Source organism: Neofelis nebulosa, chromosome 11 (assembly GCF_028018385.1).
Source record: "Neofelis nebulosa isolate mNeoNeb1 chromosome 11, mNeoNeb1.pri, whole genome shotgun sequence".
Lineage (NCBI taxonomy): Eukaryota > Metazoa > Chordata > Mammalia > Carnivora > Felidae > Neofelis > Neofelis nebulosa.
The window spans coordinates 15175846-15188328 of record NC_080792.1 but is presented as its reverse complement, the minus strand read 5'-3'; the positions used below and the strand labels follow the sequence as shown (position 1 = coordinate 15188328).

The 12483-nt window shown below is 38.4% G+C and overlaps 1 protein-coding gene and 1 long non-coding RNA gene across 6 annotated transcripts in view; one reads left to right on the top strand and one right to left on the bottom strand.

The window, feature by feature from the left end:
• The window catches only part of CDH20 (cadherin 20), a 206749-nt gene that overhangs the window by 116184 nt on the left and 78082 nt on the right, over positions 1–12483 (top strand). The window lies entirely within an intron of this gene.
• LOC131489993 (uncharacterized) overlaps positions 1–12483 on the bottom strand; it is a 204038-nt gene that overhangs the window by 115018 nt on the left and 76537 nt on the right. The gene's annotated exons all lie outside the window — the stretch shown is intronic.

Here is a 12483-nt window from a genome sequence, read left to right as displayed (position 1 = left end):
AGATAAAGGGGATCAAAAGTACACTTATCATGATGAGCATGGAGTAATGTACAGAATTGTTAAATCATTATATTGCACACCTGAAACAAATATAAAACTGCATGTTAATTATATATCAATAATAAAATTAAATAAAACAAATAATCAAAGATTAAAAAAACAAAACAATGCATTCAGAATCGAAATATTTGCCTCTATTAGTAACTTGTGCAAATCTTTCTAGACTTTCTCTCCTCATATATATACACATGTACAGAGACATAATTACTTTTTACAAGATGGAATAATACTATGTACACTCTTAAAACCTACTAATTTTGTTCTTAAAATGTACAACAGACATATTTCCATTTCAATAAACATTTACCTACAGATTCATTCCTTTATTTTTTTAATGTTTATTTATTTACTTTGAGAGAGAGAAAAAGAGCGAGAGAAGGGCAGAGAGAGCGAGAGAGAGGAATCCCAAGCAGGCTCTGCACTGCCAGTGCAGAGCCCAACACGGGGCCCCATCCCACAAATCACAAGATCATGACCTGGGCCAAAACCAAGAGTCAGACACTTAACTGACTGAGCCATCCAGGCACCCCTTCATTCTTAATGTTTACATTGTATTCCATTGTGTCAATGAACCATCATTTACTTAACCCATCCTTTGTTGACAAACATTTATGTTTTTTCAATGTTTTGTTACTATAAAAACATTGTGGTTTGGCTCTCTCCCTAACTCTTAAAAACTGAGAATAAACTGAGAGTTGATGGGGGGTGGGTGATGGGCACTGAGGAGGGCACCAGTTAGGATGAGCACTGGGTGTTGCATGGAAACCAATTTGACAATAAATTTCATATTAAAAATAATAAATAAAAATAATACAAATAAATAAAAATAAAAACATTGTGGCAAATTGCCTATCTTATGCATCATTCTACGCTTATAGAATTAATTCTTAGTTCCTGGCACATAAGAGGTTCTCAATAAATTTGCTGAATTAATGGATGAATAAATGGTGAAATGGTTTGGTCAGAGAATTGGTAAATCTTTTATTTTGATACGTATGGCTAAACTGCCTTTTAGGAAGGCAATTAATCCATCTTCTGTTATTTACATCTCATTTTTTTTCAACTCTGACTTAAATATTTCTGGTGGTAGGGGCACCTGGGTGGCTCAGTCGGTTGAGCGGCCGACTTCGGCTCGGCTCATGATCTCACAGTCCGTGGGTTCGAGCCCCGCGTCGGGCTCTGTGCTGACGGCTCAGAGCCTGGAGCCTGTTTCAGATTCTGTGTCTCCCTCTCTCTCTGACCCTCCCCCATTCATGCTCTGTCTCTATCTCAAAAATAAATAAACGTTTAAAAAATAAAAATAAAAATAAAATATTTCTGGAAGTTTCAAATCTTCTACTTTGTGGTTCTGTCTTAGGGACAGTGATGCGTAGGAGAAAGAGCCCAACATCTTGTGAAAGCCAACTGGTGAATTTTCAGAAATTGTGAGAACCAGTTGTAAAAGGTAGACATTATTTAAAAATTATGTAAACTTGCAATCCAATAAATTTTATTTAAAACAAAGGTAATAAATACTCCAACTGCACTACTTCCCAAGTATTTTTCTAAATTTTAGTATCCTCTATGCTCTCAAAGTCAGTTATGACTATCATACTGTCAACCGAGAAAAGAGGCAGAACTAAAAACAAAAGCATTCATTTAGGGTCTCAGAACTACAATTGAGGGAGCACAGATTCAGGTAACAGCCTAAACGGTGTCCCACTAGGCAACAAAAGTCACGGGTTTTTTTAAACAAAAGGGAACGCTTGTACACGTTGTTTACAAAGAATTTTGATTGGTGTTGGTGGCAGAAAACTAATCTTGGCTAAATAATTGGTTGCTAAAACTATCACTAAGCAAAAGCCTGTAACTGTAGCAAGTGGCAGATGTCCCTGCGGAGTCCTTGGAATGTCTGGCCCGGTTCAGAAGTTCACAGTTCCACCCGGTGAGGACGTGCATAAAGCCCACGTCCCTAATGGCCTCTCGGCTCCATTTTAAAACCCCGTGACCTCAGTGACTCCATTTTATTTCACCGTTCACAGAATCTGGAGGCGGGAAATAATATATTGTGGTGTGCTTCTCCAATCTCTTCCCAACTCCATGCTCAGTGACTTTATGTCCGTAGCTTTGAAACTGGTCGTGGTAGGAGTATTTACCTTGGAAACCAGCAAGTGCTATCAATCAGGGCTTGATTTAGTGTTGAAGCTGAAAGAGTTTTTAGTTTAATTAAAAATTTATACGAGGGTGAGAAGAAGTTTAACAATAAGCCACATATCAGATTTAATGGCAATAAATCTATGAGGAAAAGAGCAGACTGAGGTGTGGCTCCCTTTGTCAAATCATGACTGAACATGCCTACAGATTTAAAGTTAGAAAAAAATCCAGAAAAGCATTATGAGGAAAACAACGGACTACACTGATTTACACTTACTGCCGATAAAGGGAATTGTGAATTTTTATTTGTCAGCTGTGTGCTATGCATCCTTTATACCGGAAAACCCATAATAAATACATGTGCGTATGTATATCTGCATACCTTTTTTCAAACAGCTGGTTGTTAAACATTTAATGGCACATTACTGTTTAGACTCATGTACTGGGGAACTTTCCCTTTATAATAACTGAAATACCACATGTATTTTATTCTCAGTTCCTACACGTAGTTGGCTATTTCTGAAATTTACATGGTTTCACTGATGTTTCTGTATTTACGGTCTTAGTACTTCAATGATTAAATCATAGCTTTAAAATGCATTTAGACTATGCTGTATATTTGAAACTAATACCATACTGTGTATTTCCTATACTTCAATACAAACATAATAAAAACAAATAAAATGCATTAAGTATCTGGAAGGGCAAAGCCACACCCTACTTTCTCCACCCGTCTATACCAGATGAACTTTAAAAATCTCTTTCAACCTCCCATCCAAGAGTACACCAGTAATCTCCTTTCATTCAGCTCTTATTTTATATTGTTGGAATCTTAGCATTTGCTTTATATATTCCCTATACATTTCTAGTCTTCATAACTCTATATATTTTATATTTTTGGTTTTTATGTACTTCATATGTGGGATTTTATATTTTTTTTGAAGTTATTTATCACATGAGCACTGAATAATGTATATAAATGGTGAATCACCGTATTATACACCTGAAATTAATATAACACTGTATGTTAATTATACATACGTGGAAATTTTAAAAAATATGCATGGAAATAAAAAATTATTTATCACACATGCTATATGCCACTAGTTACAAGTATTGCAAAACTCTTCCATGAAAAACCAAGTTTAAAAGAACAGTTGCAAGCCAATTCTGACAAGGATGATGGCTGGATCATTGCTCATTTTTTACCACCCTTCTAGTAAACTGATTATGGTTATTTTCTTTAAATTTCCTTTCTTATAGAAAGAAAAGTATGAGTTGTTAGGAAGGGAGTTCTAGAAAGCCAACCAAAGTTCGTAATAACAATTAAAGCACAGATGTTTCATTTGTACCATGTACAAACAGGTACAAATATGCCACCTCTAGTATTTATCCTTTCTATTCTGTAGAATATGAAAATAATATGAGCCCTACATATGCACTAGCCCTTGAATTACCTGTATTTGTCCTTCTGCTTAACAGCTATATAACTGATTCATGTTTCCCTCTTGGCTGTGACTGAAAAGCAGCACAAAGCCAAGTTTTATGTCTTAACACTTTCTTAGTTAATTTTTGTTAATGTTTATTTATTATTTTGAGAGAGAGACAGAGAGTGAGCAGGGGAAGGGCAGAGAGAAAGGGAGAACACAGAATCTGAAGCAGGTTCCAGGCTCTTAGCTGTCAGTACAGAGCCTGATGCGGGGCTTGAATCCACAAACCGCGAGATCATGACCTGAGCTGAAGTCGGATGCTTAAGTGACTGAGCCACCCAAGCACCCCTAACACTTTCTTAGTTAAGATGCACACACTGCTTTACATTCTTCTTCCCCCACCCCCGTTGGTAATTTTTAATGCACTAATTATGCATGAGTATCCATGGATTTAAAAAAAAAATGCAAACAAAATATTTTCAGGACAAAGTAGCCACCCTTCCCTTCTTTAATGTCTGGCTATATCCTATTTTAAATTAAACTTTTTTATTTTGAGATAATTATAGCTTCACATAAAGTTGTAACAAATAGTTCAGAGAGATCTTGTATATCACTCAGAACCTCCTCCCACCATCCCCCATGGTAACTTGGTGAGTGAAGTAGAGAATCACAAGCAGGGCCCTGAAATCGATATGGTCAAGGTCTAGACTATTTCCATCACAGCAAGGATTCCTCATGTTGCCCTCTTATAGTACACCCACTTCCCCCCTGCCTCCACCCATTCCTTAGCCCCTGACAACCATGGGTCCAACCTCCAGGTCTGTAATTCTGGCATTTCAAGAAAGCTCTATTAATTGACTCCTACAGTGTATAACCTTTCGGATTGGCTTTTTTCACCCAGCATAATTCTCTTGAGATTCACCAAGGTTATCACATAGATGAATGGTTCTCTTACTGCTGAGGCATATTCCATGGTGTAGACATGGCAGTATGTGTAACCATTTACCCACTGAAAGACGTCAGCGTTGTTTCTGTTTGAGGGCTATTATGAATAAAGCTGCTATAAACATTCATGTGCAGGTTTTTGTGTGAACATAAGTCTTCATTTCTCTGGGAGAAATGCCCTGGAGTGCAAGTGCTGGACAGTATGGTAATTGCATGCTTAGTGATTTTTAAGAAACTGCCAAACTATTTATTTACCAGAATGGTTGTACCATTTTACAATCCCACCAGCAATGCATGAGTAATCCAATTTCTCCACATCCTCACCAGCATTCGGTGTTGCCACATTTTTTTTTTAATTTCAGCCATTCTGAACGGTCAACAGTACTGTTGCATTATGGTTTTAATTTGCATTCTCTGATGGATAATGATTTTGAACACCTTTTATCTGCTGCCATCTGTATATTTTCTTTGGTGAAATGTCTCTTCCTGTCTTTTACCCATGTTCTAATTTGTTTGCTTTTCTTACTACCTTGTTTTGAGAATTCTTTATGTACTCTAGACACCAGTCTTGTGTCAGATATGTAGTTTGCAAAATCATTTCTCCCACTCTGTTGGCTTGTCTTTTGTTTTGGTAACTATAGCAAAACCCCACAGTAAGTAGAAATCCAAAAAGTTCTACATAAAATGCAGAGTTGTGAATTGCAAGATTAGTGCAAATCAGTAAATTTCATGTCAGCCTTCCAGTACTGGAGGGCAGGGAGGTGCTGGAGATGGAGGAAGAAAACTGTGTTTTCATTTATTAGACATGTAAAGACAACATGCACTGTATACAATGAAATGAGAAAGTTTCAAGCGAGAGGAGTCACTTCCTACCTCATCCTTTCAAGATAAAAATGTCTGCCCTTCAGCCACCCACTTCTAAAAACAAGATCTGGGTAGAGCATCAGGACCATGTGCCAATCACATTATATCCAAACAACCATCCTGTAGGATCTCATATTTTATCTGTTCTTTTATTATAAGCCACCTCAAATCAACTTATAAACAGTCCAGGTAGACTCGTCAGTACCCCCAGGGCTACATTCTATGTGAACGCTGTCCCAAGAGCATAAACAGCATCACCAGGGTTTGCGGGTCCCCATGTGTTAAGGTGTTCACTGGACGAAGTTAGAGGCACCATTTTCATGGTGCCTTGAAAAAGGATCAGGTGTGTGGTAAGAGAATGGAGTACTCCATTCCTGTAACTGATCTGGGGGAAGCCATTTAAACTGGAGGCAGAGGACTTGCTTTCGGCCAATGAAATCAAGAATTCAGACTAATCAATAACATGGTTTCTAAGGTCGCCTCTAGCTCCTAATTCTATTTCCATTAGGAAAGTACGAGAGTTACACTAAAAGGTATGATTTGAGAAAGTATCGTGCAAACCCAAACTGATGGGCCTTCTGCAAAATATTTAAGCAGTACTCTTTAAAAGTGTATCATGAAAGCCAAAGAAAGCTCAGGAAACTGTCACAGATTGAAGGATACTAAAGAGACATGATAATTAAACACAGTGTAGGATCCAGGATTAAATCCTGGAATAGAAAATGGACATTAGTGGAAAAATTGGGGAAACCTAAATAAAGTCTGTAGTTAATTAAAAAGTATAATTGATGGGTAAAACTTTTAATAGGACAGTTTTCAAGATAAAGGTTCTGGAGCCATTAATGAAATTATTTTTCGGAAAAGAGGTCAACTCTTCTTTTTAAATGTGAATATACATATTTAAATCATCTTAAAATGGCACAGCTTTTGAGTAATTTATTCCATGTTTGGGGTTCCTTCAACATGGTTAATTATAAAATCAATGGAAGGTTCTATTATCCCCTTAATATTTTTTTGGCCACGTAGTCATCTTCTAAGAGATTCTACAAGTATACAATTATGTGTCAAATGTGGGAATGTAGTAATGAGAACTTGAGCTAAACAAGCAAACCAACCAACCAACCCCACAATTTTACCCATAAGAACAACAATCATAGTTCCATGCTAAATGGCATAAAAAATATGCCATTGAATTTTATTTTTAATTTTCATTTTATATCAAATTACTATTTGTTACATAATTCGCACAGTTAACATCATCTCAATGATGAGCATCCCTTTTAGAAAGAGTTTTTCATAAATTACTGGAAAATGCTTAAACAGGAAGACATAAGTGTAAATTCTGGACCCTTTTTCACTACAGAATTTACCCCCACAGAGTTCTCAAAAATGAATTCCTGTGACCCTATTATTTAATAAGCTTGGACTGGCCTCATCCCACAGGAAGTTGCTAACCTCAACCCTCTAACCTATAGTTTGGGCAGCCCCATCCCTCATATTTGGTCCCTGGTGGGTGTGGAATCTACATAGTTGCAAGATAATAGATTTCAGTGCATTTGATGGTAGTAAGCGCAAACTTTTTCTTCCCTTCTTTCAGGTCATCAGGTGCAAAGCATGACTTGACCCAGGTATTCTGTGTTCTCCATGGGATTTGGTGGATACCTCTCTGAGTTTTTTCCAGACCTATTCCTGTCTTTATTTGTTATTCATGGGTAATACCACTAGATGCACTTCTCATGCATCTACAAACCAAATCTCTTTCAATGCTTGAAAAACTTCTAATCTATTTTAACAGAGCTGTTTATGTGTTTAAAATATAAAAACTAGGGGCACCTGGGTGGCTCAGTCAGTTGAGCGTCCAACTTCAGCTCAGGTCATGGTCTCACGGTTGTTGGGTTTGAGCCCCACGTCCGGTTCTGTGCAGACAGCTCAGAGCCTAGAGCCTGCTTCGGATTTTGTGTCTCCCTCTCTTTGCCTCTCCCCTGTTCACATGTTGTCTCTCCCTCTCTCTCTCAAAAATGACTAAATATTTTAAAAAAAATTTTTTAATATGAAAACTATTCATGGCTAAACAGAAATGTGTAATAACATAACTATTTAAAAAACAAAAACCAAGGTTTGGGAGGACATGTCTTGAGAGCAACACAATTTTAGCCACAAGGTTTGGGTGGGAGACATTTTGCAATAAAAACAGTCTGTCTTTACAAAAAAGACCACTTGAGGGCATTAAGGAATCTACTCCTGAAATCACTGTTGCACTATATGCTAACTTGGATGTGAATTTAAAAATTAATTAGTTAATTAATTTTTTAAAAAAAGATCCTACAAGGCAGTACAAACCAAAATCATGCTGTCTTGTTTAGGTGGATATATATTGTTTCATTTTATTGGTTTCACAGATTTGTAAAATGACTAATTTTGTGCTAAATTGTAATTTTCTAGACTTAGAGAGTTAGGTGACCTTCAGGCCTGTCAGAAAATGCTCTTAACGTGACATTAAAGCATCAAGTAATCATCAAAAAATAAACAAACAAGGGCGCCTGGGTGGCTCAGTTGGTTAAACGTCAGACTTCGGCTCAACTATTTATGTCACTACGGCTCAACTATTTATCTCACTGCTCATGGGTTTGAGCCCCACATCGGGCTCTGTGCTGACAGCTCAGAGCCTGGAGCCTGCTTCAGATTCTGTGTCTCCCTCTCTCTCTCTGTGCATCCCCCGCTCGTGCTTTGTGTCTCTCTCTCTCTCTCTCTCTCTCTCTCTCTCTCAAAAATAAGTACATTAAAAAAAATTTAAAAAAAACAAACACAAACAACAACAAAAAAAGCCATCATGTACATTCTCATTAAAAACAAAAACAAAAAACCTTGATTAATAAAGCTATTTCTGGTAGAACGTATTCCAAAACAGACCCTTGGTCTGCCTGAAATTGTTCTTTCTTCCCCTGTAAACCACAGCAATGTTGTCTCTGAAGCATTCCCAGAAACTGGAAAGAGATGGTGACCTCTGATTATCAACTGATGCTCTAGCAGTTGCCTAACCATAGCTTACTGAAATGAGTGGTAGCTGTATATCCAGAAAGCCTGGTCGGAATAGCTTGTGGATTATTAATAATTATTAATGCTATTAGTAATTACTGGAAAATTATAATAATTATATTAGTAACAGTTAGCATTTATCTAGAACTTAAAGAGTTTGTCAGACACTGTTCTGAGTGCTTGTTGTACTATTTCATTTCCTCTTGACAAGAATCTTGAAAGTCGGGTACTCTTATTATCCTCCCTATTTTACAGATGAGGAAATTTAGACACAGAAAGGTTAAATTACTTACCCAAAATATCATAATGCCCATGTTCAGCCAGTATAAATATTATTACTCATTTCCTTCCTAGCTAGGCCACTTTTCCCAAGCAATTAAATCCCCAGTCTGTTTCCTTACCTGCCTTTTGACTAGATGGTCTCAGAATTAATACCTGTATCATCAACTTCACAGACTTGTTGGAAGGATCAAATATGATGACAAAGTAATGTGTTTGGTGTTTTTTTTTTCCTTTGGGGCTATTATTAAAAATACTGAATACAGAATATGTAACATATGTGGCAAGATCTTAAGTATTTGGGTGAAAATTGAGTTCTTTCTAGAGCCAAACCACACTGAAAACAGTAAGTTGAGGATTCTTCAGTCCTTTCATGTCCTTCCCCCTCTCCATCCAGTCAGGCCCAGAGTCCCCAATGCATAGCCATCCACTGCCATTTCCTGGTTGGCCTCCCACTGCTGCCTCTCTTCTGTATGATACATGGAGTTTTAAAATGCAGATTCTCCAATGAACCACCTTGGTTCTCAGTCTACTCTTTTTGTGAACAAAGGAATGAGACTTGCTTTGAACACTTTAAAGAAAACACACAAAGAGCATAAGTGTTTCAATAAACAATAGAATGTCTTTCTGCTCTGTGGTGTTTCCTCTGCCTCTGCATCTCTTCTCCATGTTTGTTTCTTTCTTCGTCTGTCTGCCTTGTTGGTATGAGACCCTCTCCGTCTGGTTGCCTTCTCATTCTCTCCCATCTCCTCCCTCTGCCCCATGCCACCCTCTTAGTTTACTTTGGTAAAATACTGAACCAATATATCACCTATTATTTACTCTATTTCGGAGTAGGGTTTTCCTTAGTTAAGGAGAATGGCAAAATATTCTAAATACCCATTTTCAAAAAGAATTCTGAAATACCTTAGGTTGTTCATGATTTATTTGGCCCTCGATCCTAATTTATTAGGCCCATTCCTGCAATATTTGGGGAAGAGAGGGCCAGGAAAGTAGTCTGTCAAAGAGACATCTTGGAAAGTATCTCTTCTCACACGAGGCCTGCCACAGCCCCCTCCCTTTCAGAGCAAAGCATCTGGGTCTGAGCTCTGCCAGACGAAAGGCAAAAAAACTGTCCTCCACAAACCTCTTTGATTCTGCTTCCATCAATAGAGACTCCCTCAGGGTTGCAGAATCGGGCTGAAAGGCTCATGATGTCTGTAACCTGTGATTCCTTCAGGATCTGAACAGAAGCTAAAGGGCCCATATGCAGTAACTTAACTTGAAGGTAGATTGTGCATAAGCATCTGAGAGCAGAAGTCAGCCCTGCAATGGTATGTGAATTAATGAAGGCAAATTAGCCTGGGATTTGTGTTTGCTGTGTGGGAAGGTGATGGCAGGGTAAATCTTCCAAATTTAAGTATATTTTATGTTAATTGCATAAAGTAGCATAGATTTGTTGCTTTAAATCTCATCCACAGGGAGCTAGAATTGGGCTTGTTGATTTCTTTTATTATCCACTAAAATGACTCAGTCCTTGTTTGTATTTACTTGAGAAGCACAGATCTATTTCAGAATTGCTTCACAACTTTAAGTGTTTTAAGAAACTTCTTTTTAATACCATTCAGTTAATTGCACCATGATAGCTCCTAAGTGGAACATTATATCTATCAGTCTTAAGTGCTGCTGTGGATATAACAGCTTTGGTCATATTATTATAATCTCTTTTATTTAGAGCACTTGGAAAGCTGAAAATTAAATATGCCTCAATCTGCTATCATTCTATTACTTACCTTAGTGCTAAGTAAATACTAATGAAACTATCACCTCTGATACAACTATTTTCTAAATTCTTTCATGATAGAATATAGGTTCACTGGAGATAGACATCTTTCCTTGTTTCTCCTCTCTCTACACAGTCAAAAATGTTTTCTCTATAATGGCAAGTTTCTGTGTGCACTAATTTTTCGAACACAATTTGTGCTTTTAGTGAGAGAGAGAAATGAAATGAAGCAGAAAGGGAAATGGTGGAATTACATCCATGTGCTAAATCCTAATGCACTCAACGTATCAAGCCCAGAAATTTCTAAGTGCTGGGAGAGAGACAGGGCCAAGTAAAGCTAGATACCCCCAGAGGGAGCCACCCCTAGCTACTCCAGATGCAGTCCACCAACTAGCAGCTGTTCACAGCACCTCCAGGCTTTTCAGCAATGCAGAAGCCCAGGCCCCATCCCAGGCCGACCTAACAACATCTGCACCTTAGCCAGACCCTAAAGGACTCCTGTGCATCCAATGTACTTTCAAGTCTGAGAAGCCTCGTCTGTACCTGGACCAGAGCCTCCACTGGGAAGATGGGCGAGTCCTCGTTGACTTGCCCTCAGGAACTAACTAGGAACACTCTAGTCATTCCCCTCACAGTGGAGAATGGTGCTACAGAGATAATGGAAAGTAAAAAGCTGCAGGTCTTTAAAAATCAAATGAGCTATTGAGATCCAGTGGCAGAAGAGGCAGAGATGGGGAGGCGGGAAAGTGTCACACACTTAAGTCCAACCAACTGTTGAAAGAAAAAGCTCTTGTTGGAACTATTTTACCCTCCCCTCTACGTGATGGTATTGGATTTGATTTCCTTTCTTCTAGAGAAGGACAAATTGGAAAGAAAAAAAAATGACCTAAATTCAGTATTCCATCCAGATGCTTTCAATTTGGCAGGTGGGAAGCAACTTTTGCATAGAGACTGAGCTCACTGAAAGGGATTAGAATTTTGAGTTGGAAATTCCAAAGGCATTTTAAAGTCAAGAAACTGTTTAGAAAAAAAATAAACACAAGTGACCTTGATATAATTCTGCAACGATACTCACATCGCAGAGCCGTCTTGCAAGAAACCCCCTGAGCACCTTTATAACTAGTCTTCTTGGCGCTGAGTTCAAAACAACAGACATATGCTAAATTTCCCTCAGACAAGTGACAAAAAGTGGGAGGTGTCGCAGGATCCCAAACACATCTAATTTCAGTGGACGAGCCAGTCACAGAAACCTCCTGCGGTTCAGGGATGTTGTAACATAAACGCAGCCACCACCAAAAGGGCTGTGCTCACCCAGCTAATGGGGTCTCAGGATCGGCTGCCCTCTTTGGGTCTGACACAGTCCTGGCCTTCACACTTGACAGTCATCCATGGGAGTGACATGGGCAGCCACACCATCCTTCCCTGAAGGTAATCTGCAGGGTCAGATTACCTGCCTCTGGTCTCAAAATAAATTTGAGATTTTTGACACCCCCCCTGGCCATATAGTCTATTACTGCATTAGCTGCTTTGCTGAGTTTCCTTAGCCATTTGTGTTTTTCTCATGTTTTTGCCACTTCTTTAAATGAGGAGACATCTTAGATACCATCAGCTGCTGACATCAGACAATACTTAAGTACTTGTTTTTCATTTTTTCAAACAATTTACTGATTTAGGAGTAAATATATTTTCAGTATTTTTTAATCAAAATTATTTAGAGTATCTCAGATAGTAAGTGCTGACAAGTTGTAAGACATTGTTACTTACATTTTTTCCACTAAGGTAACACAATTAAGTTTTTTTAAATCTAAAAGAAAAATAGCCAGGGAGCCTGGGTGACTCAGTCAGTTAACTTCCGACTTTCCGGTTGTGGTCTCGTGGTCTGTGAGTTCGAGCTCCGCGTCAGGCTCTGTGCTGACAGCTCAGAGCCTGGAGCCGGCTTCAGATTCTGTGTCTCCCTCTCTCTCTGCCCCTCCC